Below are 21,028 nucleotides of genomic sequence, written 5' to 3'. Positions count from 1 at the left end.
TGGCTGGAGTTTTCACTGGTGTCTGCGCAAGCAGGCTGTTGCTTTTCTTCCGAGGTATCGGATTGCTCCAGCTCACCTCCTGACGTACTGGCGAAGCAAGGGACTCTGTCAACAGGCAGTTCATGACTTCATGAAGAGGTTTGGTTCATTGCAGTCAGCCCAAGACCCGGCCGAGCTGTGCCACGGAGGTTGGAATGTTTGCGGGGACTCGAGGAGGACGGAGGAATTGAATATACACAGGAGACAGCGCGCCCCGTTCTGCAACACACCACTTTCACATGGATTTAATTTTTTCATTTCCCCTCGTACCACCAACCCAGCAGAGAGGGATTCTGGGAGCTGTAGTACTTACCGGATTGCAGCAGGTGAACGAGCACATGACATAGGGGGGTGTGTCCTTCCTAATCAGGGAGGGTTGCAGACTGAATTTAAACAGAGGCGTGGGGCTGTCTTCATTGTAGCGGTGGCATCTGAGGAAGACGTGACTGTCGAAATGCATTATGCTGTAATCCGCATTTCCAATTAAAGGCCTTCTCTTGTAACTTCCCCGTGTGGCCCCTTCCTTCGGCATCGTTGGAGGTTCTTGTGCATATATATATATATATATATATATATATATATATATATATATATATATATTTGTTTGATAAACTATAACAACAAGGATTGATATGCCTTTTCCTATATGTGTTATGATGACACTCACAGAAAATCTAATGAGTACCCTGTACTTCCATTATTTAATTATGACCAGATTGAAATGTTTAATAATGTATCTTCTTTTGAAAGTAATATGTCAGTCTCCCTATTAATGTGTGATTCACAATTTAACATACTCTTGTCATATATTAGCCATATTTCATATAGGGCTCATTTTTATTCTCCCTTTCTAGTGAAATCATAGACTGAATATTTCGAAGCGCATGGGAAAACTCACAAAACTTGCAAATCGTATTTGAAATGATAATTGTTTCTGTTGACATCCTTTGGACTGAACAGTTTGATGATAACAAATATTGCAAGATTTTACAACAGCTGCTTGAAAAAATTCATTGCTGTACTTTGACCTATTCTTTCTGAAGTGTCCCATTGTTTGACTTATCCAAAACCTACATGACTTAAGGAAACTGTGTAATCCATTTATTTAATCTTTCCAGTTTATATCTTCCTTCCTGCTACATCACCCTCATCTCATTTTAGACTGACAAATGGAACTTAGTGGTCTGACATTTTTTGGTGATGCCAGGGGGTGTCACACCCGAAACCTATGGAGTCTAATTGTTCAAATTTTGGAGATTCGCAGCAGGTGGAGCCTGGACTTCCGAGGATAGAAGAAACTTGTGACGTAACACTGCAATATGCTGCCGACCGGTGTGCTAGCACAAATTGAACCTTTTCAGCTGAAGGGTTCACGTCATGCTACTGTGACTTGGCTGTCCAGCGACAGACTGAGGCAGATTGCTGTCTTGACAAACTGGAACTGGCTTCTTGGATCTTTGCTGAGCTTTCCGGAGGGTCTGTGTAAGGCTCATCTGATTTCCTGTCTCCTTTCGACACATACGCTATATGAGTCTGAATCTGCCTCTGCTGAGGAAGATTTTGCCCTGGTCATTCTTTATATTCTGTTTAAATCTCACCGGCTTGGTATTATTAATTAAATCCTTAACTAATTTGATATTAGGGCTGTATGGTATCTAATTTAATACTAATGTTCTTTACTTCTAAATGAATAACTAAACTTTGAAATTTAAACTGAATTCTGCTGATTCTGTCTCATCATTCCTTGTGAGTAATCATTGGGTTTATGATTACTATGGAGTATTTCTAACTGTAAGAAATTATATTTCAAGAAAACAATTATCTTATTCCTTGTCCTCATTGGACAATTGCCCATTCTCCGAATATATAGTCACAAGATCCATCAGAGGACCAAGTGTTTGTGATAGGTGGCAAGAGGTTAAGACAAAAATAGAGGAAACATTAGTTCATGATAAGTTTGGCCCAATTGACGCTTGAACAGTGTTCTCCCAATTAGATATTCAGTTTTAATCAATACTTCTAGACAAAATTCTTGCTTGTATATCACCCAACACTTGCTTACACCAAACCCCCAGGCATCTGCGTCTGTCCTTTTCTCTTCTACTATCTCTAGCATTTTGAATGAGTGCTGGCTTTAAACATCATTGCTCTCTGTCTTCAATATAGATTTGAAGCAGCTGTTCCTTATTCAGCACTTTTTGGTGTAAACTTACTGCTGACTCAGGCTAACCCCCCCCCAACAAGCCTTGCTTTCTTCATGGCTACTTGCCATGGCTCTTATTAATTAAAAAGTCAAAGGGGAATCCCTGGAAATACTACCTTTGTCCTTTGTACTCACTCTCTCATTTATTATATATCTCATACATACAGTTAAGTCTTTATGTAGATGTAAATATCAATTTACCACACTAGAATGTAACGTTTACAGTCTTCTTTATTTGATCATATAATGGAAGTGAAACGTTATCTTTCTTATTTAAAAATCAGAAACAGTTTCTGAGAATGTACCTAATTAAAACATCATAAAACAAAAATTAATGGATGACATTGTAAACAAATAACTGCAAAACTAAGGACCTCTGTAATTTAGTCCAGGGGCCCCATGGGGGATTTGAGAGGGTATATGGAGTACGTCCTCCCAGTGGATACTATATAACAAAAATACTCCAAATGCACCCTACCGAGGATCCAGGAAATTCATAGTAGGTTGTGCTCGTAGGGAGAGAAGGGGATCTATGTAAAAGGAGGGATTATACACTATACCAGTAGGGATGTGTCTGATATGTTAATCATATCAATGTGGATGGAAGGGGGGGCAACACTAGTTGTTTTTAGTTACCCTCACACACCCTAGTGGTGTCATGCTTCATCATTGGGTCACCCCGATTCCTACAGGTCAGGGTGGGCTCGACCACAGTGTTGGGAAGCTCTTGTAATAATGAAGGAAAAAGGGGTATATATAAAATACCTCAATCAGACCCCGGTATCCCTTTATTCATGGGTCTGGTTGGGTTGTTAAAAATAGAATAAAAGTAGGGTTTATAAGGATTTTTATGGTCCTATGACCCTAGTGAAGTGCCGACATGTTTCAGTCCTTAAGAGGCCATAAAGGTCCCGGACTTTCTTCAGGGCAAGATTCAATAACTCCCTTATGTGTGGGGATGCTAAGTAAGGGGAATTCCCTACTCTATCGATGTAGCGAGGGAAGAGTAGCTTCTCCTCGTGTTCGTATGATTATGTTAAATCGAAATGCCAGGCTCCATCTGTAGAGAAATTAAGCATATAAATTCTTTATCAAACACAGACTTTATCTGTATATTCATATAATCCCTGTGCATGGCATGCTGAGTGATCATGCTCAGTTTGTGGAGAACACGATTGATACCATTCCTTGTCACTTTTATGTTGTATATAGTGACCATCTCATTGTGTGACACCCAAAAATCAGTGTCAGAAACATCACACTTCATTACATTATAACAGTGTGCGGCTGTGAAGTGAAGTATAAAAACAAGTGATCGAAGTCTCAGGACAGGATAAACCTTGGGATCATTGTTTCCAAAAAATGGAATATCCTTCTCTATTGGCTCATCAACTTTTATGGAGGAAGCGGGCGGGTTTTAACTTCTATCCGTTCCGCTGATGTGCTTCAAACTGTAAGTCTTTATTTTTATTTTAGAAGATCCAAGCGGTGTCTATCACAGGAAGTATTTTTCTTGACTCATTCCGGTTAAAAAGAATCTCAGATCTATATCGATAGATTGTAGGGTCTTTATCTTTATTATGCCCTTTACTCTTCTGGGCTGTTACTGATAGATTTGATGTCGCCAAGGGTGTTAGACAAGGGTGTGTTTTGGCCCCTACTTTATTTTCTTTATTCATTAACGGGGTCATAAAATATTTTATTTCCCACCCTACAGATACTCCATCACTGGCTGGTATGAAAATCCTTTTGCTCATGTTCGCGGACGACACGCTTTTAATATCTAAAACGAGACAGGGACTACAGTTAGCCCTGTCTAGGTTTGAACTGTTTTGCCGCGAACATGAGCTAGAGGTTAACGTGGCTAAGAACAAGTTTATGGTTTTACGGGGTAAAAGTCCAACTACAGCTAGGGTAACAATGGGTGGGGCTACCCTTGAACAGACTTCGTTTTTTACATATCTTGGTGTCACATTTAGTGACAATCTTAGCTGGAACCCCCAGATAGATCTTCTTGCTTTAAAGCATGCTCAATTAGGTGGAGCTCTTCTTAAAGAATATAAATGTTTCCTAACAAAACCAGTGTCCCCACTTATGAAAATTTATGGCTCAAAAATATTGCCAGCAGTGCTGTATGGTGCTGAGCTTTGGGGGTAGAGTAACTTGGACCCCCTTAAAGTGGCCCAAAATAAATTTCTTGGGCAGTAATAGGCCTTCCACAATCTACACCCTGCATTCCCCTGTTCTATGATTTAGGGTGCCAACCAGTCGAGGATGTTGCGCGATATAGACCTTTAGCGTTCTGGCGGCGTCTGTGGACTACGCCTGAACTTTCTCTATACGCAAAAGCACTGTTAGAAGTTAGGGATCTACAGGGCTCCCACAGGATAGGCTGGTTGAGAGACCTAAGAATCACATTGCTTGGTATGGGGTTGGGAGAACTCTGGTCTAACCCGGACACAGCTACTTTTTCCCCGAAAAAGCAGTTTAGAGATCTGTACTGGGGATGGGCCATCTCCAAAAGACATGCTTCACTGATAGACGGCTCACTGACGGCATCCTTTGTGTTGGTGAAGGATGTCTGCCACCTTGAAGACTACTGGATCGTCATTACTAGGCCCCTAGATCGTAAGCTTTTCCATCAGCTTAGAGTAGGGACACTACCGCTCAAGAGTTTAACAAAGTCATGGGCCAATAGTGGTAATGGATACTGCCCACTGTGTACAGAGTTGGAAGAAACAGCTGACCACTTCCTCTTCGTCTGTCCTCTGTACCAAGCTCCTAGACATAAGTGGTTACGCCCAGTCTGCAGGTCATTGGGTACACATTCAGCGAAGATAGCTAGCAGAATCTTAAAAACCGATACCTCCTTATTGGTGGTTATTGGGGTTGCAAAATGTATCGGATGGGCCTGGATCCTACGCTTAAGGCTGATTAATTCATTTTTAACCGCCCTATAATAATTTGTCAGGATGGGCACAGGCCTGACGTACCTAGGATTAATATGTTGCATTATAGATGGTTTTTTCACACAGGTCTTTTTACTGTAAATGAAGTCTTGTATATTGTGATTTAATGCTTTTTTTAGTTTGCTCTTAATGTATAGTAAATTATTGTTTTAAATTATTGCATACTTCTTAATGACATTTGCGTATTTGTATTGTAGGGTATGTACCCACATTAACTGGTCATTTTATTGATTGAATTGTTTTTATAACTGATTTGTGTAGCATGTCTTTTATGATGAAATATCGAATAAAGACTTCTTTGACTTGACTTGACTCATCGGGCATCACTCAAATGCTAGCAACATGAGACGGCTAGTAGAATACCCTCATGCGTTTCTCCCCGATCACATTACACCAGTGTTTTACCCCGATACAAGGATCGTGATCGCACACACCTAATGGACACTATACACATTGAACAATAGTGCCTAAGCTGTTCAAGTTTTGACTCACCTCTCCATTGGTACCTCAAGACGGTCAACCGAGCTGTCGGGGAGGTGGTAACGGGGTGAATATGTTCCATTTTTATCCAAGAACCCATTCCTACTTCCTCCCTCGGCCGCTCGTGTACGTGATGACATCATCAGGGCACGACATAGGTATCATTGGCAATGTGGTACCCCAAAGAAAAATAAAGCGTGTTACCCGTACATGCCTAGCTATGTTCTAACATGTAAAAGATAGTACGAAGAATATGAAGCAGTTTTATTGCAAAAAGTCTTTATGTTAAAGACTCGCAACACAATAGCAAAACATTTTTGGCGAACAAAGTGGTAAAAGGATTTACATTAAGACTTAAATGATACTCGAACAACTGCGGTACCATCAGGCCATAAGGTACTGGATAATGATAATAAGAGGTATGTAGAGGGCAAATGATTAAGTAAAATTATAGTATGTTTTGTCAATTTTCTAAAAGAACCGTCATGTAGCATGACCTATGGTCTTGAGGGTCACACCGATAATTCTGGGTAATGTAGTCCAAAAACCAACCAATAATTTATAATCCAGTACACAGTCCAAAACTTATTCTGAATAGACCACCATCAAAAACGCAGTCTTCAGAGTTACTCAAATAGCAACCCGTACATGCAAATAAAATGCACTAGTGTGATGTGGATATAATTCTACTTCCACAGAACTCTTGTATTTTCTTATTCAGGTCTGCCACGTTAGATGGCATATAACATTTCTGTGTAATGCCAAAAATAAGACGGCAGACTGAGTACTTTGGGCCTTCTCTGTTGTTTTACAGTGTTGGTTAATTGCATCATACCCCTATTCCACATACCGTGTGACTCTCCGTGTCTTCCCATTATCGTGTCTATATCTATCATTATTATGAATGTACCAAAAGCAAGGTTGATGTCTGTCCTAACTCCGAAACCTTACTAGTCTTAAATCAGACCTTAGAGTAAAAGAACGTAAGGTAAAACAAGGAGGTGAAACAAGTCCAGGTTGGCAGTCTAGGTGACTATTTAAGCAGTGGCCAGGAATGTAAATAGGTCATTAGTGGCTAATACCAACCCTGGATATCATCAAACTCATAATAACATTACCCATGCTATGGCATAGTTCAAGCCTACTTTGTCGCTATTGCGCTTGAACACCCACTTCTGTTCTCTGAGTAGGAGAAACTTGGAGATGTCTGTCACATGTTCTGGAATATTTGGTTGTTCCAGAACTGTCCATGTGAAATCCACTGGGCGATGATTTGCTTCTAGGAAGTGACTAGTCAGTCTTGTGACTTGTCTTTTACATCTTACTGTGCGTCAATGCTCCATTATTTTCAATTTGACCTTCAGGGTCGTCATGCCCATGTAATTAAGCTGGCACGGGCACGTAATCAGGTACACCACCTTTTCGATGTTGCAATAGGTACATTTCTTTTGAACCCATGGTCTTCCTGTCCCAATGTCAACTGATTTAGATTTACGAGTTAGAGGGAAAGCAGCACAGGAACCGCAAGGAAAATGCCCTTGGACAGCGGGGAGCCCCCACAGCGTGTCCTGGTTTTGTATTTGAGCACTCCTTGGTCTGGTATGAACCAGCTCGTCGCGCAAACTGGTACTCCGTTTGAAAGAGAAGAGTGGCTTTGGAATATTTTCATTTTCGATGTTAAGGATTTTACAGTGTTTCTGCACACTCTTCTTGACGGCATTAGACACTGTACTGAATGTGTTAACAAAGGTTAACCTTGACAGTTCTTCTTCCTGAACGCGTGGATCCAATAATGCCTCTCTGTTGTTATTTGTTGCTCACTTTGTGGAGCGCTTAATCAAACTGGACAGATATTTCCTTGCTTACAGATTTGATGTTAAAGTTTTAGCATGTTTCTTGAAACTGTCTTTAGTGATGAAAGCTGTCATAGCTCAATAGAGAATTCCTCGCCATCGGTATGGTGTACAATTCTGTTTCAAGACCAGTTGGAGTCGCCACAATCAGTAGGTCAAGGAATGCCAATTTATGTTTGTTGACCACCACTGTAAATTTCAAGAAATTGTTGCGACCATTCAGCCAAATGAGGAAGCTGTCAATTGCTGTTACTGCTCCTCGCCAAAGAACCAAAATATTGTCAGTATATCGCCTCCACAGACGTATTGACTCTCGAAAGGGATTTGATGCAGTTAGTACATGTTCTTGTTCAAATCCATGAACGTAGAGGTTCGCCAAGCTTGGTGCAAAAATACTGCCCATACTGGTGCCAGCAGTTTGAAGGTATATAGTATTCTCAAACTTGAAAAATATCTCTTTCATAGCGATCCGAGCACAAGCCATAATGAAATGTGTCATAGTTATGGAGTCTAGGTTCCTGTCCGATAGTAGTAATGCAATGGCGTCTAAAGTCGCATCCTGGGGAATCGAGGTGTAGAGTGACTCTACATCAAACAAAACTAGTACATCAGTTGCACTATTAAATTCAACGTCAGGAAGTATCCTCAAGACATCTTTGGTGTCTTGTAAGAAAGTTGGCATTTCTTTTACAATAGGTCTTAAAAATGGTCTACAAAGGTAGACAATGGTTCCAATAATGAACCGATACCCGAAATTATCGGGCGTCCTGGCGGAGGTCTAGTGGCTTTATGGACCTTCGGAAGCACGTAAAAGTAGGGCATCACATGATGTTTAGTCTGTAGCTATTGACTCTTGTGCAGTGATCCAACCCTCATTTACTGCCTCTTCTACCATGGTCGCAATCCTGTTTTTTACTCTCTCTGTGGGGTCTTCTTTGATTGGGCGATATGAGTTTCTGTCCCCTAATTGTCTGAGACATTCTGCTCGATATACATCAGTGTTGAGAATCACAATCGCCCCACCTTTATTGGCCGGTTTTATTATTATCTGATCATCAGAGGTAAGACCACGCAGAGCTGCCTGTTCATTGTTGGGGAAATTACAAAAAGTCTTCTGATCCTTCTCAAAAATAGCAGCTACATCATTACTCACAGCCTGTTCGAATGTCAGCACTTGGGCCGGGACTAAATGAGTGGGTGGTTTAAATGTAGATTTCTTTTTCAGCCCTGTGTTGTTATCCAGAGGATCAAAATCAGAAAATCTTTATTCGGTTATTTACACAAAACAACCATAAAAGCACAATTTGATAAAAACATAATTAAAACCAAATATCCGAAAACCACTTATCCAGAAATATAAAACACAGTTTATCTAGTGAAAGGTTTACAACAATTCTAGGCATTTAACCCTCCATACTGTTTCTAAATTTTAGGGCTAATTTTAAAAAGCTGATTACAAATAAAGTACATTCGTGATTTAGCAGCTGTAAATAACAAAGTGCAGGTCTAACCTGGGTGAAATTCAATTTTTTGAGAAGAGGCTTAAGATAAACCCTCCAGGTGCTTCCCTGCGTTGGAGATTGCATTAGATGCGGACACGTTAAAATCGAGGCTAATATTTTATCAGGACGCTCCAACGTTTGAATGCAATACCCTCAGTGTTCTGAATAGAAAATGAATTAACAAAACCTCATGGACATAATTGTAATCTAATAGAGTTCTTCTTTATCTCTATTCTTATCCTTAGCTGGGACCCAACTATTGGTGGTTTTTTTCAATAAATAGAAGGCCAAGGATTATACTGATCACAGTAATCTCAGAATACCCAATTTACTCCAACATCTACCTATATAGGGATCATTATCTGAAATATAGATGATATACTACCTTCAGGATATTTTGTAATTGGATTGTATCACTAGATCTTCAACAGTATTGTCAACCCTCGCTCCTCTTTACCCCCTGGATATTTGGGTTTCTTTACCGGAAGTGGTCCTGAAGAAGGTGGCCCTGTGCCGCCGAAACGCGTCGACCAAGTGCGGGGTCTCTCATTTACCTTGGAGACCTTCACTCATGATTTTTCTTCCGTGTTTTAAATGTTGTGGGAATGTGTGAAGTTTGAGTGGTAATGTGGAGATTGTTATGAATGTGTTTGGATGTTGTTATCTTTCTTCCTTTTTTTTCCAGGGGTTGTTTCATACATGCATTAGTCTTCAGTCATTTGATTTGTTATAAATGTTTGACTCATTTACATTTGATGTTATTTTCTTGTGTTCTCTTTTTCTGTATTTATAAAAATACTTTTGTTTGTATAAAAATTATAAATTTCACTTTATCTGATGAATTTTTGAAACAATGTTATTTGAAGTAAATTTATGGAGCATATATTTATAAAAATGAAATAAATAATATATATTTTGTTGTAATATTGCAAGTTATGGTCTTGTTCTTGTCACCTATATTGTAGTAGTTGCATTTTTCAATTATGTGGTAGGTAAGGGAAAATTGTTCTTTCTTGTCTGATCAAACCCTCCGAGGTATATCATAAAAAGGATAAATAAATAAGAAGTGCACCAAGTCCAGCGGAGACACACTGTCGCAGCTGCAGGACGGTAACACTTGGCCTTGGTGGCTACCTTTTGGAACAGCTAGCAGTAAATGGAAAAGGTCCAAACGGAACCTAATTAACAAAAAACGGTCAAAGCTCGACATTGGCCAGGACAAATAAGGTTCCAGGCTGAATGTGGATTGTAAAACAACATATTTTCGAACACTGCTTTTATTTAGTTCCGCCTCCTCTGTAGATTCTACGAAAGGGAAAAGGTATTCTTCACGAACTCTACATCAGCTACGGTAATAGAGTCAGGGGATGAGAAGAGTTCAGGGCGCCCCAATGCGAGGAAGCAGTTTTTCAGGTATTTTAGCCACTGGATTTTTAACATATTATCCCATGATAAAGCTTCTCTCAAGAGCTGGTGGTTTAACTGTAGATCCTTATTAAGCCAGCATTTCAACCAGCATGTTAAAGGCCGTAATGCTAAGATATCACTTAAATAGGGAGAACCTAGTTCTTCGTGTACTATAAAATTGGCAGTTCCCCTCGGGACCCCCAGCAGCTGTTTCAGGAAATTCTTTTCAGCTACCACCAGATCATTAACAGCTGTATGCCCCCATATCTCGCTTCCATAACAGCCTATCGCCACGCTCTTAGCCTGGTAGATTTTTAACAGCGCGGCAATTGGCCGTTTGCCCATTTTCCTCGCAAAGTTAAAAATGGCCGCATTAGCCCGGGTTATCTCCCCCTTTTTCCTCTGTACGGCGGGTCCCCATTTCAGCGGATTATCGAACAGGACACCCAGGTATGAAAAGGTTTTAGTTGTAGGAATCTTCTCCCCGTTTACATAAAATGAAAACGTCTTGTTATATCCTTTGCCTACATTCATTACAAAGGATTTTGAGTTGTTAATGACAAGATCCCGGGATTTCATAAAGTTGAAAAAGGTGTCAAGCAGCGATTGGAGCCCTTTTGCAGTCCTAGCCAACAAAACGGCGTCGTCCGCATAAAGTAGGACAGGTAAATCTTTGCGCCCAACATAAGGAAAATCAGCGCCTGTATTTAAAAGATTGTTCTCCAAATTGTTAATATATAAATTAAAAAGAAACGGGGCCAGGATACAGCCCTGTCTTCAACCCCGGTGTACTCCAAATTCCCTGGTTACCTTCAAGTCCTGGGAATATCGTACATTGGCCCGGGTGTCCTGGTGTAAATCTGCCAAAAAGTTAACAAGGTTCTGTTCCACCCCCATGTTTCCAATAGCCTCCCATAACTTGGCCCGGTTGACACAGTCGAAGGCTGAGGAGAGGTCCATAAAGGCCATGTGAATTGTGCCCTGACGTGCCAAGGTATATTTTCCCAAGACCATGTACAGGTTTAGGCACTGTGAGATGGTGGAGTGACCTGGTCTAAAGCCATACTGAATCGGGGAAATTATGTTGTTTTCATCAGCCCAGGCTGTTAACCTATTCAAGATTATACCTCCCACTACTTTGACCACCGAGTCAATTAAAGATATTGGCCTGTAGCAGGACGTGCTGTTACGGTCCCCTTTTTTAAAAACTGGGACTATCGTGGATACCCCCCAAGACTTTAGGCATCCGTGATCAGCAACTGCGTTAAATACAGCAGAAAGAACAGGCGCCCACAATGATACCCTTGATTTAAGAAGGTCCGGGGGCAGGCCATCAGGCCCGGGTGCTTTATTACTGGATAGGCCCGTAATACCCTTCTCCACCTCACGAATAGAAAACCACAGAGGGTTATCTCCTGAATCACCGTTTTTATGTTCTGGCTGTGGCATATCGCTATTAAAAATAGAACTAAAATGGGAGACCCACTCTTCTTCTAATATATGGGTGCCTACAGAGGAATCGCCTGGGGATTCAAATAAAGGTTTGTTTATAACTCCCCAAAAGTTTGCGCTGTTTCCAAGTGTTTTGGGATCTAACAGATTTTCCCAAGTGGAAGCTTTCACTTTTGCTTTACATATAGCAAAAGCCTTTTTATAGCTAAGGCGAGCTGCCCTAATACTTAGTGGATCCCTCGGTCTGGCCTTTAAAGCTGTCTTTAAGTCACGACTTGCCTTAGAGCAAGAGTGATCAAACCACTTTGGGTCACTGCAAACCCGACCTGTGGAGGGTACGGTTAACATTGCCCCAACTTTTAAGACAATACCATCAAAGGCTAAAAGAATTTCCTGGGCTGAGGGTGCTGGGGAGACGCAAGTTGATAACTCAATATTGCACATGTTATTAATCTTTTCATACAATTGGGCCGAGTTCACCATTACCCACTTTAAGTGTCTTTTTCAATCCGTGCATTTTAGAACCCCACCGTCTAGCCTTTTTTCTTGTACATTTAAGATCTTGCCTCCTAGATGAATGCAGACTGGATTATGGTCACTAAGTGAATTCTCAAAGATTTTAAAACCTAATATATGGATACCGAGGGCACTAGAGAGAAGTATGTGATCAATATAGGAACCCCCCGCACTGCCTTTGAATGTGGGGACTTCATGGAGAATATGATCATCCGCCTGGGACATGGCAGTAATTAGATCAAATTTGTCCGTAAGATCGTTCAGCGAGGGGGGCGTGGCCTGGAGCCGTTGATGGTGGACGTGTAGTTTGCCAGCTCCGTCCTATGCCCTGAACACAAGCTATTTATCCTGCACTCCCCTGCCTGCAGCCCACCGGATCCCTACACAGGTTATCCCCGGGGGCAAGCGGCGTGAGCCGGTGCGACATAGCCCCTCTGAGACCGCTCCTTTGGCAAATTCCGGCGACGGAGCCTGTTGCGGCCTGCGGGTCGAGACGAAGCCCCGGCCTAAAGTGGTCGGCCTGGCCGGCCTACCCTCAGCCTCCTTCGCGGTCCAGTCGGGACCCGGGATTGGACTTCTTCCATTCTGCTCACCAGACCCACAGAGTGCGGTACGACACCCCCACCCTCACTGAGGCCCCGCTGCCTCCCCCGCTTGGCCGCTCCGCCACAGGCCAGCCGCACTGCTACGCGGCCCCTTCGGGACGCGGGAACACTCCCGTACCGTCCCCCCGCCCGCCCACGAAGTTAACGGGACTCCGGCATTCCGCCACAGAGACAAGGACCGCAGTGCGGGCGGCGCCCACAATTCACTACCAACGCCGCGGAACCAGCTTCGCCCTGCACAGGCTGCCAGCGTCACAACGTGGATCGGCCAGACCCTATCACTATCCTGGCGCCATCTTGCCATCACGTCAGGGCTTGGTAGAGACCTTCGGGCCCTGGCAATCTCGCCTCGCTAGCCACCGAGCCGCCAGTTAGAAGACCGGAGACGGTCACGAAACATAGAGCGGCACGCATTGAAGTCGCGCGGACCACAGGTACAGGGGTCTGGCGAGGGGTAGTGCGCCACGCGCTTTGGCGCCTTATTGCAGCGCTGCAGCCCAGACCTTTCCGCGCTCTCGACTGCCACGACAAGCTCACTCTGCAGGGGCCTGGACCCCACCACCTCTTCCCCCTCACCACCTCTGCGGACCTGGGGTTATACCTACATGTGGAGGCGACGGTGGCGCACTGACCCAACCCATATTGACGCCTCGCCAGGATAGCCTACGCTACCCCTACCGGCCCTGGGGTCTTCGCTACATCCGCCCCTGCCCAGTACATAGTGGTCCGTCCAAAACCACTGCCGAACACTCAGAGGGACAGCGGCGGGCTGCTGCGTCCACTGCAGCGCCACCCTGCTAACATGAACCATGGGCAGAAACAGGGGCAAACCTCAGGACCAGGGCGCCCGAACGGACGTGCAGTCAACGGGCTCTGAAGACCCACTGGCCTCCTCCAGCATGGACATCATCCCGCCGACCGGTAAGGGATCGCAAGACGCCAAGCTAGATCTGATCCTGAATGAAATACGCGCGACACCCGAAGCGCTAGAATCGCGCATAGACAATATGGCGACTGGCCTGTCCCTACTTAAGGCTGACCATAACAAGCTGGCGGATCGAGTGGCGGAGCAGAAAATAGCGCTGGATGACCTTATACCGCAGCAGACGGAACACTCCACGAAATTAGAAAACATAGAGAAGCAACTGAAGCAACTGTGGGGTAGAGTGGACGATGCGGAAGGACGTGCCCGCCGCAACAACGTCCGCATCCTGGGCATTCCGGAGAGAAGCGAGGGGAGAGACCCCACGCAGTTTGTGGAGGATTGGCTAAGGAAGCTGGTGGGCCAGAGAGACCTCACCGCCCTCTACAGTGTGGAAAGGGCCCACAGGAGGCCGTCGCGGCCCCCGCAACCTGGGGCACCCCCTCGCCCCCTGATCGCTTGTCTTCTCCACTTCAGAGACCGTGACACTGTCCTGAGGGCGGCCAGGGAGGAAGCGCCAATACGCTTCGAGGACAAAAATATATCGGTCTACCCTGATTTCACGCCCACTGTGCAGCGGGCCAGGTCCAACTTCATAGGGGTGAAACGCAAATTGCGGGACAGGAACATGAAATATGCACTTTTGTTCCCTGCTCGGCTCAAAATCCTACATAACAACAGGTCCCATTTTTTCGACTCACCTGAGGAAGCGGCAGAATGGATGGAGGTCACTCTGACCCCGCCGGCATCGCAGGACCCATTCACAGACCACCACAGCGACACCCGCAGGGGCTCGCCAGGCCGACGGAACGACACTCACAGCCCCGGACATCATTCATCCCACAGAGCATCGGCGACGACGCATCCACCCGGACGCCAAGCGGCAGGCCAATCGTCATCATCCCCGCATCACCGTCTAACAGAGGAGGCACTGGCCGCCCACGACGTGGGAGCAACCGGAGACAGACTCACCGTCACCACCGACACCCACACTGAGGTGTCTGGTTCAGTTGACAGCTTGCAGCTCTTCCCGAAGATCATGGCCCAGATGGCAGAAGAGTTCTGAACCACGACACGATTGATCCTCTCCAGGTGGTAGCGTATGACTAATCCCCTCCTTCACATATGATGGGTTGTATGTGCAGGGGCCCATTGTATTGTGGGCTATCATGCCCACGCAGACAGTTCAGTGCCAATCGACCGAGGCCTACCACCCCCGGTATGCACAAGAACTTGACTGACTTGTGCCCACGTTGGGCACCATGGTTTGGCTCCTGGGTACGTTGGCTCAGGGACCTTTTTGTTCAGGGGTTACTTGTTTGCGAGACACTCTCACTTTTTAGCACAGCAGGACATGTGGGGTCACCCAGTTATTTCACATTGTCGCACCACACAAATGGGAATGGGACCTGTTAACAACTACCAATTGTGCACCTGGAATGTGCGTGGCATGGGATCTGTGCATAAACGACATAGAATCCTTGCACAACTCAACCGAAGGGGGACACAGATTGCTTGCTTGCAAGAGACACATTTGAACGCTGCTGAAGCGGTGAAATTGCGCAAGAAATGGAGAGGGCAGCTCTTTGCTACCTCTTATTCTGCATTCTCAAGGGGGGCGGCGATTTGGCTCCGTGGCTCTCTTCCCTTCCAGCTGCTGGAGCAACGGATTGATCAGGAGGGTCGCTATGTAATTGTACGGGGACTGTTGGATGGGGAGGCGGTTGTCATTGGATGTGTGTACTCACCTAACACAAATCAGTCGGAATTTTTGTTCACTGTCAACGGGGTGCTTGCAGATTGGGCTGACCATCGCTGGATCATCGGGGTGATTTCAATGCTGTACTTGATGTTATGCTAGATAGATCACATCCCCCCTTACAGGCTACCGAGAGCAGGAAACAGGCTGATGCGCTTGCGAGGTGGGCAGAGGGCTGGGATTTGGCAGATGTGTGGCGCAGCATACACCCTCTGGATAGGGAATACACCTTTTTCTCCCCTCCCCACCAGCTTCACACCAGAATTGATCATGTTTTCTGCTCCCGTTCCCTCACAGCACTGATTGCCCAGACCCAGCACATGGGGAAAACGCTATCGGACCATAACCCCGTGGAGATTACATGGCAGTGGGGTAGGAGGCTGGCTCCCATTCCGACTTGGCGACTGTCTCCTGATCTCCTCGAGGACTCAGTCTTCCAGTCCTCCCTGTCCGACACTATAGATACCTACTTCTCCACAAATGCGCACACGGCCAGCTCCCGGCAGATAGAATGGGACACTTTCAAAGTCTGTCTTAGAGGGGCTGCTATGACTATTAGGGTGGGAAGGAAGCGGGAGGTGATCAGCCAACTGAAGGAGGTGGAGGGCTCACTTGCATCCCTAGAGAATGAGGCAGCGGGCACTAATGCTCCCTTCACACCACTGCAGGAGGCACATATTAGGCATGCTGAGCTACTGGAAGAACTGCGGATTATAGACTATAGGGAATACACAAACAGACAGCATACGCAGGCTGACCGAGCCGGTCCCCTACTCGCCCGCTTCCTACGGGACTCCCCAATCAGCCAACCCATTCTGAGGGTTTTGGACCAATCTGGCCGCTTGGCTACCACCCAAATAGGGATCAACACGGCGTTTAAGGACTACTACACCACACTGTATGGTCCCCCACAGCCCCTGTCAGAACCCGCACTTGTGGCCTTCGTGGAGGGTCTGGATCTCCCACAACTTACTGCCAATCAGAACAAAGACTTGCAGCGTACTATTTCAGTGGCGGAAATCAGACAGGCGATAAGAGCCCTTCCGAAGGGTAAGGCCCCTGGAACGGATGGCCTGCCAGCAGAATTCTACGCCACATATATAGACCTCCTGGCCCCACGGTTACATACTGTTTATCTGGAAGCCCTACGTACAACCTCTCTACCGCAATCATCCATGCAAGCACTAATCACGTCCCTCTTGAAACCGGCCAAAGATGGTCTGCAGATGGCCAATTACAGGCCCCTGTCCCTTCTCAATACTGATTCTAAAATACTGAGCAAGGTGCTGGCGTCGAGGCTCGTGCAATACGTGCCTCAGCTGGTCCACCTGGATCAATGCGGTTTTGTAACGGGCCGCAATACGGCCATGAACCTTAGGCGCTTGGCCCAGCTCATGCTCGGAGACAATGTGGACACAGGCTCCGAAGGATGCATTTCTCTAGACTTAAAACAAGCTTTTGATTCCTTAAGGTGGGACTATATGTTCGTCACCCTGTCAAAATTCGGGATACCGCCCGAATTCCTCGCTTGGGTCAGATTGCTATACACCATTACCACGGCCAGGGTGCGCACCTCCAATCAAATCTCAGGTCCTATGGCCATTGCCAGAGGCACCAGGCAGGGCTGCCCGCTCTCCCCTCTCCTCTTCGTCCTTGCCCTCGAACCATTACTCTGTAGACTCAGGTTGATGGCCCCCCGCTATGGCATACAACGGCATGGTACGGACCACATTGTATCTGCGTACGCGGATGATATCATATTATATCTCCATGACCTGAGGGGTGACCTGAGCCCAGTTTCCCAGGTTTTTGAGGATTTTAGAGAGATCTCTGGCCTTACCATTAGCGAGTCTAAGTCCTACGGGTTCACCTTTGCAGCCCCAGGCGGGTCGGCCCCCCTGCCTTTTGCCCCTCATGAATTCCAGATGGCGGACACCACCTTCCGATACCTTGGGATACAGATATACAGAGAGGCGAGCATGATGATAGACAGCAACCTGGGGAGGGCCATTAGGACACTGAAGTCACAAATTCAGTTTTGGCTTACATTGCCGCTCTCAATACCCGGCAGGGTGGCAATATCCAAGATGGTGATGCTTCCCCGTCTTATCTACTACTTCACCAATCTGCCATTTCAGATCCCAGCGGCGACATTTAAGACCCTCGACTCCCTACTCAACGAACTTGTGTGGGGACATGGCCGCAGGCGCATAGGTCTGGCCAAATTGCAGCTTCCCTCCAACTCCGGAGGCATGGGCCTACCGGACTTCAGGGCTTATAATTATGCATGTCAGCTGCAATGGCTAGCTTACTGGGTGGCGGGCCGCAATCTTCATGAGATTAATATATCAAGGGATGACCATGCTAAGGGGAGAGTGCACATCTTGCTCCTACCAGGCTCGGATCTACCTAGAAACGCCCCGCCACTTCTCAGGCTGGCAATCACATACTGGCAGAAGGCACTGAAGTACACGTCCCCCGGGACACCTTATGCCCCCACGGTTCCACTATTGGGCATACCACTAGGCTCGGGCACACTCACGGCGACCCTGCTGTGGCCCTGGCATGACGCAGGTGTGACACACGTGGGTGACCTGTTTGCGGAGGGTCACCTATTATCTTTCGAAGACTTCAGAACCACACAGGGCGTCCCCAGCGGCTCCTTTCTCCTACATGCCGGACTCCGACACTATATCTCACGCAAATGGTCGCCTGACGGGCGGGAACCTGCTACGAACCCTCTCGTCACAATGCTCTACCTCATGGGAACGGGCGGCCATCTGACCAAGTGGCTCACAACTAGCATTAAATCGGGGAGGGCACTTACACTGTCACCACTACGGGCAACGTGGGAAGTAGATATTGGAAGGCCACTGCGAGACAAGGAGTGGGAGCGCATACTTCAGTTCCCCAGGAAAGTAGCTAGAAACCCCAAATACAAGTTCATCCAACTGATGTTACTACATAGAGCCTACCTGACGCTGCACCGCCTACATGTGATGTTCCCTGCATCCAAGAACAACTGCCCCCGATGCGACGCAGACGACGCATCACTGGTACATATGCTGTGGCAATGCCCTAAATTAGGGTATTTCTGGACCACTGTCCATGACTCACTAGAGAAGGCTGGTACACTGCCCCGATCACCTACACTGGAACATACACTTCTAGGGCTGGGGCCATCGACCTGCACCAGAACCGTGGCGACGCGCTTCTCAGATCTGGCCCTGTTGCTGGCGAAGCGCGCCATCACGATGCGATGGAAATCGTCTAAACCGCCCAACCCTGACCTGTGGCGGGCGGAAGTGGTGCGCTGGGGTAAGGCTGAGGGCGAAGCACTACAAAGAGAGAACAGGGGCCTCCGAAAAACACCGATCTCACTGGAATGGTTTGACACTTTAGGGGTCTTTGAGGCTGGCAAGGACGAGGATGAAGAGGATGCTAGTGAATAGCCGCTTGGGGTATTACTATGCCCCGACTCACTCTCCCATGCACGACCACCACTGCCTACGGCGCACTGCGATGGGGTACGGGTAGCCCTGACCCATCGATCACATTACCCCACCTTACCTGTGTGTTAACCTTACACTTTGTATCAATGCATTGTGTGTGACCCACATGTCGATATTTCAATTATGTGCCTGCTTAGAGAGTGACGGGTGGGATTTCATAGGGGTGGAGGGTGGGACCGGGTGTGAACGGGGTTTGTTAGTTTGTTCTAGTTCATCGACAAAATGAAAAATCAAATTCACTATGTTTCTATATGTGCTCTGAGCAAACGCATACATGTACCACCGGGATTAACATTGAGCTTGTATATGTGAAGTTGTATGCTGTTACTGCTCTCAATACTATGCTAATAAACAGATTTTAAAAAAAGATCGTTCAGCGAATTGCCCCGGTGGGTATGATCAAAGTGGAAGCCTTCTAGTCTGTTGCAACCCATTAAACCGGTTGCAGTATTTGCTGGATTCCCACAGGGATGTACATTAAAATCCCCTGCGATGACGATCTGAGGTGGAAGTCTCTCTATGTTATCCCTAAGAAAACTGCCTAGTTCAGCAATCTTACAATCCCCTTTTTGGTTAACAGCATTATAAAAGTTAATCAAGGTTACTGATTCTTTCCCGTTTTTAACCGTCAGTATTTGAATATCATTATCACAGAAGGGAAATCTTTTAACAGAACATGTTAGTGCTAAGTCAATGTACACAGCCAGAACCCCTTTAGCTCTGCCGCTCCTGGACGGCTCGGCTGGCACAAAGAAACTTTTATACCCTTCTATCAATACATTGTTTCCTACCAGCCATGTTTCTTGTAGGCAGATTACTGAAAAGGTTTTTATAAAAGTCACCCAAATCAGATCATTAATTTTACCCGCTAAACCAGCAATGTTCCATGAGATTACATTATGCCTCATTGCCATTGAATCTGCTGGAGCGAAAACTTCATTAACTGTGGCTTTTCCAAGAAAGTCAGCAAAGCTTAGCTCGGTATTATCCCCTACAACTTTTTTTGGATCAAGGTTAATGTTCCATTCACTTATTTGCATTTGCGTTTGATCACAAGTCTGTGCGGGCAAGGCATTAGCTGAACCTTTGTCTATCGGCAGTTCATGGCTGACATCAGGAGTCCTGAAAGCTCCTCGGTTTCATTTATTTCCACAGAGATGTCATTCAGCAGTTGTTTTAAAGCGACCAGTGGGGCTAAATCATGGCCCAAAGCTTCCTGCGCCTTTTCCCTATTTACCACAATATGTCCTGAATCAGAGAAGATATCTGTTGCTGATGTTAAGGTCTTTTCATAGAGTCAATCCACTCCCTCGAGGCCTTCCTGCTGATGGTAGAAGGCATCAAATCGATTGTAAGTGGGTACCCTATACTGGGTGTCATAGTAATCGTAGTGCCCACGTCCAAAAGTATAGTTAGGGCCCGTAATGCCTTGAGCCATTGGATGGTTATCGTGATGAGTATAGTACCTAGATCTCTGTAGGTACTGTCGGTGTGTATTCCTTTGGGCCATGAGGGACGGGGGATAGAAGTAGCTGAGATCTACTGTTTGGATCCTGCTTTCTAGATCACCTTCCCTCCAGCCACTAATGTAGTTAGCCACCCGCCGGTCTTTGAAATTTATTACGATGCAGTCACCTTCATAATCCTTTTTCCTCTGTCCCACCCAATTTAATCTTCTGACATGTAGGATTTGTTCACTTAGAGAGGGGGGAATGGGCCGGTATCTAGTTAGCCAATGACTAACCTTATTTTTTAATTCTAAATGACCTTCAAACTTCCCTACACCTAAGGTGGGTACTCCTATCATGA

This window comes from Lissotriton vulgaris, unplaced genomic scaffold (assembly GCF_964263255.1).
Source record: "Lissotriton vulgaris unplaced genomic scaffold, aLisVul1.2 SCAFFOLD_251, whole genome shotgun sequence".
NCBI classification, from domain to species: Eukaryota; Metazoa; Chordata; class Amphibia; order Caudata; family Salamandridae; genus Lissotriton; species Lissotriton vulgaris.
This window is presented reverse-complemented; position numbering follows the sequence as displayed.